Source organism: Pseudophryne corroboree, chromosome 1 (assembly GCF_028390025.1).
Source record: "Pseudophryne corroboree isolate aPseCor3 chromosome 1, aPseCor3.hap2, whole genome shotgun sequence".
NCBI lineage: Eukaryota > Metazoa > Chordata > Amphibia > Anura > Myobatrachidae > Pseudophryne > Pseudophryne corroboree.
The window spans coordinates 984846937-984859086 of NC_086444.1; the positions used below are offsets into that span (position 1 = coordinate 984846937).

At 43.5% G+C, this 12150-nt stretch overlaps 1 protein-coding gene across 3 annotated transcripts in view; it reads left to right on the forward strand.

The window, feature by feature from the left end:
• Positions 1-12150, forward strand: part of LRBA (LPS responsive beige-like anchor protein) — a 1108277-nt gene that overhangs the window by 833013 nt on the left and 263114 nt on the right. The window lies entirely within an intron of this gene.

Here is a 12150-nt window from a genome sequence, read left to right on the forward strand (position 1 = left end):
ATATTTCTTGCTTTGCCCCCAACTCTGAAAAAGCTCCTTTGTGCATATTCTCTTTTTTTATGTAAAAAGAAGGCTTAGTCATTAAATAAATGATGATTGAAAAACATGACCAACATAATCTAAGCCGCAAGAACATGAGAATTGTATCTCGTACATGGAATTTGCTTTTTTCTATTGTGTGCAGGTTCTCTGTGGGAGGTTATGCATTCTCCTTCTTACCTTGGCCTATTTCATTGGTGGGTGTTTCTACTCTGGGATCACTGCTCTTTTCCCCTAAAATCTCGTGCAAAAGTTAATTTATTTCAATAATTCAACTTAAAAGGTGAAATGAATATATTATATAGACAACAAAAGAAAAGAGCCAAGCGCTCATGGGTTCATGCTAATATTCAAATAAACGTATTCAGAGCCGGTAATTATATTTATTAAAAAGATTTGTTTATTAATACTTATAATAACATCGATAGTTAATATCCTAAAATATTGAATGCACCTTCTACAATGAATTGATACTTTTCCTTGCTGGCCAGCAGTTTTGTTATTGGCAAAAGAGAATCAGCTTCCCTCTATGAGGAGTATTTCACTTCAGAGGCTGCGTTGTAACACTGTCAGTATTTGAAACTTAGTATCAGTCAGTATGGTAACTGTTGCACATGAAAAGTGTAGCGGTGTAACGGCTGCAGAAAGCGTTTAAATGTATCCAATTACCTCCTTTGTAAATACAGCGGTTTGGTCCTGCCCCCTATGCCGAGCGTCCTCGGCAGTGTCTGATTTGTCCACGGGGGTTGCTCTATCTTCTCACCGACTGTAAGTGCAGATAATTCCGTAGGAGGAAGGATGTGGAGACGATCTTTTGGTACAACCGCTTGTTCCATCACAAAATGGCAGAGCTCGTAGCGGGATGGACAGATGGCACAAGTCCGATGTTACTCCCGCTCTGCTAAGACCGTACACCTCCGTGCTAGCCAAAAGCACTGCTGCAGCGACGAACTGGTGGGCGGAGACTGACGCGTTTCGTCATGGAAGCACGTGACTTTTTCACGTGCTTCCGTGACGAAACGCGTCAGTCTCCGCCCACCAGTTCGTCGCTGCAGCAGTGCTTTTGGCTAGCACGGAGGTGTACGGTCTTAGCAGAGCGGGAGTAACATCGGACTTGTGCCATCTGTCCATCCCGCTACGAGCTCTGCCATTTTGTGATGGAACAAGCGGTTGTACCAAAAGATCGTCTCCACATCCTTCCTCCTACGGAATTATCTGCACTTACAGTCGGTGAGAAGATAGAGCAACCCCCGTGGACAAATCAGACACTGCCGAGGACGCTCGGCATAGGGGGCAGGACCACACCGCTGTATTTACAAAGGAGGTAATTGGATACATTTAAACGCTTTCTGCAGCCGTTACACCGCTACACTTTTCATGTGCAACAGTTACCATACTGACTGATACTAAGTTTCAAATACTGACAGTGTTACAACGCAGCCTCTGAAGTGAAATACTCCTCATAGAGGGAAGCTGATTCTCTTTTGCCAATAACAAAACTGCTGGCCAGCAAGGAAAAGTATCAATTCATTGTATAAGGTGCATTCAATATTTTAGGATATTAACTATCGATGTTATTATAAGTATTAATAAACAAATCTTTTTTAATAAATATAATTACCGGCTCTGAATACGTTTATTTGAATATTAGCATGAACCCATGAGCGCTTGGCTCTTTTCTTTTGTTGTCTATTGATCGTCTAGTTATAGGGGTGTATACAGCCCCTTGAGTCAAGCGAACGTGGGCTCAATTGTTGTTATTTAAAAGAATAATAATCTGTTCAATACTGACATGGGCGCTTCATTTATTTCTTTTTTAATATATTATATAGACTCATTACATGCAAAGTGAGATATTTCAATTTGTTCAATCTGCAATCTAAATTGCAGTGTAAAAATAAAGCAGCCAGTATTTACCCTGCACAGAAACAAAATAACCCACCCAAATCTAACTCTCTCTGCACATGTTATATCTGCCTCCCCTGCAGTGCACATGGTTTTGCCCAACTGCTAATAAAGTTCCTGCTGCAATCGACTCAGAATTGCTCCCACTATACTGTAGTATATACACATAGCATAGGAAGACAGTGTTTTAATATATTTTGTTTGAATAAAATCTAATTTTTTTAGGTCATTTAATACTGGAAACTACACCTGTTGCATTTTAGATTTTCTAGAACTTGTTTCTTTCTATTTCGCTACAAATCGTGTTTTTCCCCCTATTACTCTTAGCTTGACTGGTTCATACAACTAAACACTTGTGTTGCCCTCCAAACTGAATGCTATGTGAACATACTGTAGGTAACTACCGAGAGCAAGGGATCCTTGATACGCATGGACAGCATTGAAATGTGTGGAACCTTGCATGCCACAAATTGCTGTGCTGTGCCATGCACACAGTCTACATAAACAGCAATGAAATAATAAGTGTCCCTAGCTTGTTATTTGTACATATATGTATGTATGGGATCAGTACTAAATGCCGCCGGCCGGAATCCCGGCGGTCGAAATACCGACGCCGGAATCCCGACCACACAATCCCGACAGGGGTGGCGAGCGGAACGCAGCCCCTTGCAGGCACGGTGCCTCGCTGCGCTCGGCACACTATTATATTCTCCCTCTGTGGGTGTCGTGGACACTCACGGAGGGAGAATATGTCGGGATTGTGGCGGTCGGGATTCCGGCGTCGGTATTTCGACCGCCGGGATTCCGGCCGGCGGCATCTTGACCGCATCCCGTATGTATATATCATATGCGGAATATAATGTGTTATTATACTGCCACTGTTGTAGACAATCTCTGACGGAGCGAGACGTTGTCACTAGTATTATCTAGCTGCTGAGTTTGAGAGTTTCCAGTTAAGCATAAAATAGAGAGAGAGGGGAGGGGGCTACTTTTTATTTTTGTTACACTGGTTATCAAACATTTTCAACTTTTGGGTCCCACTAGTGCCCTATTTTAAGTAAATGACCACCTGTGTACATGCATCCAGAGCAGGAAAAGCATTGCCACATGTTGCTGTAACACTAGGTGCTCTCTGCACAGCACAGTTCACTTGGAGCTTAGTGTTCTGCTGGTACATATTTTGACTTTTTATGTATTTATGCATTCTCAAATTATGGATGACACCCAAACTGCAGACACTGGGGGCTGAGGAATGAGAGAACTTACAAGCGCTGTCTGTCTGGTATATAGACAAAGGTTAGATAAGAGACAGACCTGCATCTAGTGACTAGAATGGAGACAGATTACAGTAAAATGATTTTCCACAGAAAGAAGGGAGTGTAGAGTATATACAGAATAGTCAGAGTTTAGGCCAGAAGAGGAATGAGGACAAGGAATGAGCAGGGTGTTAGAACAGATTAATATTCTCACCCAGAGAACTGCAGTCTGCTCCCAGTTATGTTTTTGTATTGTTCTCTCTTTTCTTCTGTTTTATAATATTTAGGGTGTGATAAAGAGTTCCACACAAGTCTTCAGCAATTGTGCTCACACTGCATGCACCAAGCTAAATCTGTCTGTACGCCCATATGCTGTGTGCACATCTATGTGACTGCACTGCCCCTATCCATATGCTTGTGGGTATAGCCGCCATTATTATCAGGCATGTGCTCAGCTGCAGAGCAATCTCGGTGTGACAAATCACAACATGACTCCGCAAAACAGACTTGCGTGCATCAGCCCCTTAGGGGGATATTTACTAAAGTGTGGGTTTATAGAAGTGGAGATGTTGCCCATAGCAACCAATTACATTATACCTATTATTTTCTAGAACAAGGGTGGCCAGACTTTTGGGATTGGCGATCTACTTTGAAAGCTGAAAAGCTTTTGTGATTTACCCGGGTGGGACATTACCATGTGCTGCAGGTGCGAGCCGGGATAAGAGTGCATCTCAGAATAAAAAGAGGTGTGACTTCGCTGCACTGGGTGTAGGGACCGTCCAAAATCACACATTGGCCCCCACAGGAAAAATCTCACACATTGCCCCACACAGGAATAAACCACAAACATATTATCCCACACAGGAATAAACCACTAACACATTGCCCCACACAGGAATAAACTACAAACACATTGCCTCACACAGGAATAAACCGCAAACACATTGCCCCACACAGTAAAACCTTCAAACACATTGCCCCACACAATAAAACCTTCAAACACATTGCCCCACACAGTAAAACCTTCAAACACATTGCCCCACACAGTAAAACTTTCAAACACATTGCCCTACACAAGAAAAGAAAAATTGCCCCCCCACAAAAAAATAAAATCTGTGTTAAATTGACCCCCTGTGCAGAACCCCCACCCACACAGTACTCCCCTCTGCAGGATAGCCCCCAGTGAATCCATTAGCTGTGGTTTATTACTACATCTAATGGATACCACTGAATTTCTGTTATGTTATATATCGGAACAAATGCCCGTCGGCTCATATTGCCCGTATCCACTGCAGAGATAATGAAGGATGGAATGATCATGTTCCGTCCTTTATTAGCATAAACAAGGACACTAACAATATCGGTAGGTTTGATGTGCAGCACCTCAAACCTAGCGATATCGCTGGCGAAGGTAGAAGCACGCACACTGCCCAATATGCTTCATTCTGAGCGATTTGCATTTGACCTGGCGAATTGGAGCAGCATATTGCTCAGTGTGTACCCAGCTTATTGGTTTCTTGTTGCAATGCCAATCTCGAGTTATGCGATTAGATGTAGAAAGATATAACCGGTATTTTGAAGTTGAACACTTTATTATAAAAGTTGCAGTAATGTAAATATATAGCATTATAAATTTGTGAGAGCCTAACAATCTATGAGTTTAGCTTATACTCCGTTTATATTAATGTGATTAAATCGTAAATGATAAATGTCAAATATTATCTACTGCTTTATGTCGACCGAGTCTGAGCTTTACACAGCAGCCCTCTTATTTTGTTTGAGGAATGTATTTACTTATATTTTCAGCCCCGACCAGCTTTGTTTATGCAACTGTGCTCATGTTTAGTGAAGGAATTCCTCTGTGCATATGCTGCAATAACACAGGCTTCTAATACAGACCATTTCAAATGAACTTTTTTTTTTTGTCACGTTTGATATATAATTTTCAATCGTACATTTGAAAGAAAACCTCTAGTGTTGTACTTGGGACAGTTTCAGTGCTATCAGAGTAGCAGATGAAATGGAAACCACAATAATATGTAGCAGAGTCAGTGGTTACAACGTTTAGGCTCCTGATATAAACTACTTATTGTGTAATTGCTACTGGAGTTACTGCTGTATAGTCTGCTGTTACAGAGCCTGCTATTTTCTGTTCTAAGTAATTGCTGATTGCTCCTGATCTAACATTAGAAACCAAAGAAACTGATATTGCAAGCAGCAATACAAAACATTCTTGTGTTCTTAAATTTTTCTTTTCTGTTTATTCATATATGGAGTGATGGACTAGTTATTTTGTCTTTTTATGTTTACATACATTTTATTTATGGTTCCAGTCGGTATGAGAGCATTGACCGTTTTACTATTTTTCATTTATGTTACAAATAAGGTTGCAGTCCCAGAATATTTGGAGTTTTTCACAACTTCTATGTCATCCAATTGGACCAGAGTTCCAGCAGTAGAGTGGCAACTTGGGTTCCTGCAGGTTAATGTCCAGATCATTAAGGCCCACCAACACATTTCATCCACATGACTTCCACAGGGACAGAATTTGTGAAAAACTCCATCCTGGGACTGCAACCTTTTTCTACCTATTGATTAGGTTTAAAAAAAAAAATCTAAATTCAAAATAGATACATCATAAGGAAGAGTCACATCCAGAAGTGATATGTGAAAAAGATACTGTCACAGGCTTCCAAACAAGTTTTTGGTCTGGTACGCAAATATATATCTGCCTATGATACTCATCCATGTAGAGTGGAAATACTAAACCATAAGCCTTTTCCATCTAGATTATTTTCCTGCTTGGATCACCTGAGGAGTTATATATATATTTTTATCAAGGTGCTGTGTATTTTTCAAACACAGCACCTTGATAAAAAGACCCGCCGTGGTTGGATGCACAATATGCTGTAAAATTTGTTTTTTGTGATGCACTAATACAGAGACTATTTTTCTGAAGTCCGGTGAGTGCCACTTGTCTTCCTTGTATCAAGATGGAGCCAGGCGCTCAGTAAAGGAAAGCATTTACTCTATACTACCTTCTAAAGAGGGCATGCGTTGCGCTATATATATATGTATATATATATATATATATATATATATATATATATATATATATATATATATATATATACCGGAGCAAGGTATTTTAACTAAAGTGTGAGTGCCTGGTTCATTGGAATAAATTTTTATATATATATATATATATATAATCCAATGTAATGATCCCGGCACTCCCTCTCCCACTAACAACGTGCTGCGGTGCCCTCCGTGAGAAACAAAGCTGATCCTCAACATATGCAGTGGAGACCGGCGGCACTCAAGCAGACTCGATTCATGTAGACAAAATGCGGTAAGTTTATTCCGACATGTTTCGGGGAACTCCCCGTCCTCAGGGTCTAACAAACCAAACTAAACCACAGTGAATCCTTATAAACTCACCAAACAATAATGAGACATACATACACAACTATACTCAACTGTGTCACGGCGCCAAACGTCCGCCCAGGAGTCCCGCAGCACGCCGGAGTCGCCCGCCGATGACATCAGCGGAAGTCGCGCCGGACCGTCACCGGGGCAACAGGACGCTCCACGTGCAACCCCACCAACCGCCCCGGCCGGAAACATACCTGCGCGTCACCGGACTCCGCGCAGCACGACTGGCTCATGACACAGGGGAGTTACCTTAGCAACCTGGAAAAGTAAATAAACAAATGAACAAATTAACAAATACATGAAAAATGGACATAACTACGAATCAACAACATTATGACATACATATTAAAAGAGCAGTTGCATGAAACCTATCAACCAATAAACCGTTGGGCTAGTTAATCCTGAAGTCAACCCTAATGAGATATGCTGCTATGTTAACTATATGGCTCCCTAATGAGGGAAGCTGGGGAAATTTATAAATAACACTGCAATCCCAAATTTTCATTGAGACAACGTTCCCAATGTAAAGATCCAACGTGTCTCCCTCTATAGTAATGTCCTACCCCTGTCACCTCCCCTAAGTGAACTAGGCACCTGATCAATTATAATGGCTCTAATGCTAGCCACGCCATGTTTAGCAACTAGACAGTGGCGCGCAAAAGGTTGTTCACTGCTCCCTTTTTCATGTGCCTTCTTGATGGCACTTGCCATGCGTTCACGGAACTGTCTTATGGTCTTGCCCACATAGGCAAGACCACAGGGACATGTGAGTAAGTAGACCACATGTGTGGATGTACATGTGAGTCGGTGTTTAATGATGAATTTCTTGCCAGTCATTGGATGGTTAAAGGATGTGCCTGTAATTAGTGTGTTGCACATCCTAAACATCTAAAGCAACCTTTTTTGGACCTAAGGAAATGCTTTTCTTGGTGCTTGGTGAGGCTAGACACATCTAATTTGACTACATAATCACCAATGTTTCTGCCACGTGTATAGCTGGGCAATAAGGAGGTATGTGCTAAAGATGTCAACGCAGGGTCAGTCTGAACCATGGGCCACAGACGTTTGGCCCTTTTGGTCCTATCATCAGATCCGACCACATACTTGTTAACCCAAGGTAACCTATGTTTTGATGAGACTTGTGTCTTAGGCCTAGGGCATAACGCTGTTTCACGAGGGATATCCATAGCCCTCTTTCGTGCCTGTTGCAAGGATTTTAATGGGTAACCCCTTTCTGCAAATTTAACTAGCATGGCTTCCATGGCATTATCTGTCTCGACCGGGTCTGTAGTGATCCGGCGGACACGCATATATTGCGAAAATGGCAAACCTCTGCGTAAAGCTGGCGGATGGTGACTCTGGAAATTCAGTAATGTGTTGCGATCTGTACTTTTAACATAAAGGGAAGTGGCCAATTGTCCATCTTGTATAGTAATGGTGACATCTAGATAATTAATCGATTTGTCATCAATTACATAAGTAAATTGTACCGCATGTTGCGTGGCGTTATGTTCCTCCCACAGTGAGCTTAATTTATCCCTTGGGCCCCGCCACAACACAAGCAGGTCATCAATGTAACGTCGGTACAGAATGACCTCCGGTGCTACAGCGGGGTCCAGGGAAAACATTTTCTTCTCCACCTGGTACATGAACGCGTTCGCGTACGATGGGGCCACGGCAGACCCCATCGCACATCCCGCGATCTGTAACCAGATTTTACCATTAAAAATAAAATAATTACATCTGAGAATGCGATTAAGTAATGATGGAAAAAAGGACACCTCAGGGCCTGTGTAGGCCTCATTGTCCTGAATCAACATTCGAACCGCCTCTACACCTGCTTCATGTTGGATGCAGGTGTAGAGGCTGGTGACATCAGCACTACAGAGTAAAGTCCCCACGGGGAAGGGACCCAATCGCTGCAATTGTAGCAACAGGTCTGTCGTGTCCTTCAGATACGAGGAAAGTGCCTGTACACAAGGATTAAGAAAAGAATCTAGATAAACTGATATAGGATGGTATAAGGACCCCCTGGCTGACACAATAGGGCGACCAGGGGCATCCACCAACCTTTTATGAACCTTGGGCACGGTGTAAAAAAGTGGTACCCGTGGGTGTTCAACTTTTAAACTTTTACATACATATTGAGTGATCAAGCCCTGGCTCATGGAGGTATCAAGGAAGGTATCTAATTCTAATTTGTAACTTCGGGTAGGGTCCATAGTGAGACGTGTATAGGTATTTAAATCACCGAGCTGCCGCTCACATTCTTTAACATAATCGGTGAGGTCCTGTATCACTATGGACCCCCCCTTGTCCGCTTTACGGATTACTATATCAGATCGTTGGGAAAGTCCCTTCAGGGCGTCTAATTCGGGCTTGGATAAATTTAATTGAATGTCCCTCATTGGGCCAGTCTGAGCCTCCGTCTCCAACATTCTGGTAAAGGTACGGATCGTGGGGTTGAGGCTGGGGTGGTCAAACTGCGAGCGAGGGGCTATCTTTTGGAGTTGTGGGGGGATCACTTGACTAGAGCTAGTCGCATTGTCCTCCTCTCTGTGGTTGAAATATTCCCGTCTCCGGAGTGTTCTCCCCAAGCGTTGTACTTCTACCTTCCTCTCCAGAGCATCAGGAAAGGAGGTAGGGACGAAAGAGAGACCTTTAGATAGTGTCCGATATTCAATGTCCGTCAATGGTGTGGAAGACCAGTTAAATACAGTCTCTTTTAATTTCTCGGGGGCTTTGGAGCGTATGTGTCTTTGATTTTGCACCGCCCTCCGCGTCCTCGTCCGCGCCCTGTGCCTGGTGCGCGGGTGGATCGTACTTGCACCCCCCGTGGGTGCTGATCTAAAGGGAATTGTCCCTCCAGCGCGCTTGTCCTACCGGGTCCTCCTTCCGTAACACGCTTGCTGAGGTACTTGTACCACCGCGTGGTTCACGCCATCGGCGTGCTTGTTGTCGTCGGTTAGGATATTGGGAATCCTGTGTTGTACGAGTTCCATTCAACCAAGGGTAAACTTGTCGCTGTTGATAGTCCCTCTGGACTGTAGTAAGTTTCTCTTTTTTAAACCGCAACAGATCCTGTTTGTACTGTTCAACTTGACTATTAAGTCTGGTCATCCAATCAATTTGGGTATCAAGTTGGAGTGTTGGCTTGTGCTCAGCCTCAAACGCTATGAGCTGCTCTCTGATGTTATTGAGCTCTCTTGTGGACTCCTCCACGACTAGCAATATGAGGTCCATTGAGCATTTGTTAAGGATTGCCACCCATCGGCGGCAGAATGAGGTATTAAACCGGCCAATGGTGGGTGTATTGCGAATCCTGAACCCACGTGGAATCATATTACTCCGATAATAATCAGACAAGCTTATTCCGTGGTACGTAAAATCACATTCTTTTTGTTTCATTCTGAGCCATTTTCTATAGAGCTCATCATTAGAGCTTTTCACAGTATCGTCAGCGAGCCGTCTGTCCACCAGAATAGCTCTAGCCTCCACATCGGAAAAACTCAGGCGCTCACTGGCATCACGCTGTATCAAGTCCAATGCACTGTCCACCTCAGAGTTAATATCAAACATGTTCTATGTCACCGAGGGTTGTGGTGGTTTATGCAACAGTGTTGTTAATATTCTGGGTTCTCACAGGAATAACCAGCCTGATATCGGGTACTGGAAGCAAACAACTCCAAATAAAAGAATCTTAGTCCCGTAAGTTATCTCATATGTTGATAATAAAGGGAGGGGTGCCTTGGCTGAAGTCAGGGTTAACACTGGCAGCCGCCGTAACCCAGGAATTCCACATAATCCAATGTAATGATCCCGGCACTCCCTCTCCCACTAACAACGTGCTGCGGTGCCCTCCGTGAGAAACAAAGCTGATCCTCAAAATATGCAGTGGAGACCGGCGGCACTTAAGCAGACTCGAATCATGTAGACAAAATGCGGTAAGTTTATTCCGACATGTTTCGGGGAACTCCCCGTCCTCAGGGTCTAACAAACCAAACGAAACCACAGTGAATCCTTATAAACCCACCAAACAATAATGAGACATACATACACAACTATACTCACCTGTGTCACGGCGCCAAACGTCCGCCCAGAAGTCCCGCAGCACGCCGGAGTCGCCCGCCGATGACATCAGCGAAAGTTGCGCCGGACCGTCACCGGGGCAACAGGACGCTCCATGTGCAACCCCACCAACCGCCCCGGCCGGAAACATACCTGCGCGTCACCGGACTCCGCGCAGCACGACTGGCTCATGACACAGGGGAGTTACCTTAGCAACCTGGAAAAGTAAATAAACAAATTAACAAATTAACAAATACATGAAAAATGGACATAACTACGAATCAACAACATTATGACATACATATTAAAAGAGCAGTTGCATGAAACCTATTAACCAATAAACCGTTGGGCTAGTTAATCCTGAAGTCAACCCTAATGGGATATGCTGCTATGTTAATTATATGGCTCCCTAATGAGGGAAGCTGGGGACATTTATAAATAACACTGCAATCCCAAATTTTCATTGAGACCACCTGGAGACAACGTTCCCAATGTAAAGGGACATAACGCCACGCAACATGCGGTACAATTTACTTATGTAATTGATGACAAATCGATTAATTATCTAGATGTCACCATTACTATACAAGATGGACAATTGGCCACTTCCCTTTATGTTAAAAGTACAGATCGCAACACATTACTGAATTTCCAGAGTCACCATCCGCCAGCTTTACGCAGAGGTTTGCCATTTTCGCAATTTATGCGTGTCCGCCGGATCACTACAGACCCGGTCGAGACAGATAATGCCATGGAAGCCATGCTAGTTAAATTTGCAGAAAGGGGTTACCCATTAAAATCCTTGCAACAGGCACGAAAGAGGGCTATGGGTATCCCTCGTGAAACAGCGTTATGCCCTAGGCCTAAGACACAAGTCTCATCAAAACATAGGTTACCTTGGGTTAACAAGTATGTGGTCGGATCTGATGATAGGACCAAAAGGGCCAAACGTCTGTGGTCCATGGTTCAGACTGACCCTGCGTTGACATCTTTAGCACATACCTCCTTATTGCCCAGCTATACACGTGGCAGAAACATTGGTGATTATGTAGTCAAATTAGATGTGTCTAGCCTCACCAAGCACCAAGAAAAGCATTTCCTTAGGTCCAAAAAAGGTTGCTTTAGATGTTTAGGATGTGCAACGTGCAACACACTAATTACAGGCACATCCTTTCTCTAACGTCCTAGTGGATGCTGGGAACTCCGTAAGGACCATGGGGAATAGCGGGCTCCAAAGGAGGCTGGGCACTCTAGAAAGATTTAGGACTACCTGGTGTGCACTGGCTCCTCCCACTATGACCCTCCTCCAAGCCTCAGTTAGATTTCGTGCCCGGCCGAGGTTGGATGCACACTAGGGGCTCTCCTGAGCCCTTAGGAAGAAAGTATAATTTTAGGTTTTTTATTTTCAGTGAGACCTGCTGGCAACAGGCTCACTGCAGCGAGGGAC